The sequence below is a fragment of the Austrofundulus limnaeus genome, unplaced genomic scaffold, assembly GCF_001266775.1.
Source record: "Austrofundulus limnaeus strain Quisiro unplaced genomic scaffold, Austrofundulus_limnaeus-1.0 Scaffold2135, whole genome shotgun sequence".
Taxonomy (NCBI): domain Eukaryota; kingdom Metazoa; phylum Chordata; class Actinopteri; order Cyprinodontiformes; family Rivulidae; genus Austrofundulus; species Austrofundulus limnaeus.
The window spans coordinates 27,627-29,815 of NW_013954537.1; the positions used below are offsets into that span (position 1 = coordinate 27,627).

General features: G+C 35.7%; 1 protein-coding gene across 1 annotated transcript in view; it reads left to right on the forward strand.

The window, feature by feature from the left end:
- LOC106537110 (uncharacterized) overlaps window positions 1-107 on the forward strand; it is a gene marked incomplete in the record, with an annotated part of 11,270 nt that extends 11,163 nt beyond the window's left edge. Inside the window, 1 exon segment of the mRNA XM_014034479.1 lies at window positions 1-107.
- Window positions 108-2,189: the final 2,082 nt, after the last annotated feature.

The window sequence follows — 2,189 nt, forward strand, 5'->3', positions numbered from 1 at the left end:
TTGTAAAATTAATTGATCGAGTTATTTTTTTAAGAGATAAAATGTGGAAGGAAAAAAGACCAAAATGAAGTAGATGATGTAGAATAAAATAAAGTATGTCTGGGAGATATTGTGGTTTTTACTTGATGTTTAGAAGAATTAAGATGAAAATATTCTTCAACCAGMTGCCTTTGTGAGCTGCCCTTAGATAAGTAAACAAAAAGAGAAATTAATGCAACAAAATTCTGGACCTTCAGCCTCAAGAACCCAGTTTAAGTTTGTTCTGTTGGCCAGCAGGTAGCAGCAGAGATTAAATATCTGCAATGAACAGATTTAAGAGCCAGAAATCATATTATGCTTCTGTTACGAGTAAAACATCTGTATGATTCATGATGTACATTTATGGACTAGATGTTAAACTTTTGCAATAAAAATAAAAAGATTTTCATTTGATTTTATGTTTTGGGACGTGCCGGCAAAACGAATCAGAGGATTATTTTTTAATGAGTTATAAGGAAAATAGTCAATTTTAGAGGAAAATGAAAGAAACTTGAATTTAAAGATATTTTAGTAAGAATATATGCTCTTTTAGTTGCTGGGGTTCACACAATTAGCACGAAAGTAAGTTTCACTAATAACTTCTATTTTATTTAACCAGACAAAACCATCTGAGATCAATATGTAAATTGCTTGCGGGGGGGTTATCCACACAGCAGAGGGAAAGTTAAACTTTTCTGCACTCCTAGACACTCCAAGTACACAACAAAATGTGTTGAACAGCTAAAAAAAGTGGATTTTGAATGCTATATCTCCATTAATGTTAYGGTAAAAGAAGTCTTAGAAAATTCAATGAGCTGCATTCAAAGACTCCTCAGGTCACTCTCAGCTGGTCTTTGAGAAAWAAAAGTCAAAATGTACCACATTAACTGCTGAGTAATAAAAACTGGTTCCACCTGGCCTCCGCAGTCACGCTTCTCCAGTTTGCTTGTCCTATAAAGCAGCTCTTCTATTGGTCCCGTTTAACCCAGGCCAACAGAGGTTCAATTTAAATGTCAATTAGTCGTCTGACAGGAGGTTAACGAGAAACTGTTCTGCTGATTACTTTACCATGGCTGCTTCACAGACGGCATCAATTAAACTTTTGTTTTTAAAAATCCTACATGATAAATTACTAAAGACATATTTTAGGTAGATGTTTTGACAAAACCTGCACACCCCAGACTCTTTAAAATCAATCTTTACTGGACGTTTTTTAAATCAGAATCACGCTTTTTTTTCTCCTTCGTGTATTGTCAACAAAAACATAAAAGTATGGAAGTGAGAGAAGGTTTATTGGGAGTTTGGTCATAACTGTTGGTACCCCTCTGTTAATGGCCCACAATGGTCAATGAAATAACTAAACAATAAAAAATAAAAAAAACGTGCTGAAAATAAACCAGTGAAAATCATCCATTGCTTCTCAACAGATTTATTTTAAATATCAAACTAATAAAATAGACCAGGACAAAAATGATGGTACGTCTGGAAAATGTTGAAAACTTAGGTGTGTCATCTAATTAGCCTCACGTGTCGTCAACCTTGTAATCAGTCTATTTACAGGGTGACAAGCACTGAACATGGACCACAATCAGTGATGGACAGAGTTGTCTCAGGAGATTAGAAAGAAAATTATAGACAAACATGTTAGAGGTAAAGGTTATAAGACCAGCTTGAAGCTACTGTAGAGCTAACGAGCCGCAAATCTGCAGGAACAGATGAGACTAGGGGCTGATTTGAAGCTGTGCAGCTACGATGACATCTCAAGACTATCAAGGMATTCCAGAGAGAAATGTGCTGCCCMGTTTTAGAAAGCTTGATCTCGGTCCACCAACAGGATAATGGTCCAAAACACACGACTAAAAACACCGAAGGATGGATCAGAACCAAACATTGGACTGTTCTGAAGTGTCTTTCTGAGCCCTGATCTAAATCTACAGCGGGTAAAATAAGTATTGAACACGTCACCATTTTTCTCAGTAAATATACTACTAGAGGCGCTAATGACATGAAATTATCACCAGATGTTGGTAACAACCCAAGTGATCCATACATACAAAGAAATCAAACCATAAACGTCCAGAAATGAAGTTATTTGTAATAATGTGGAATGGCACAGGGAAAAAGTATTGAACACACTTACTGAAATTTATCTAATACTTTGTACAAAAGCC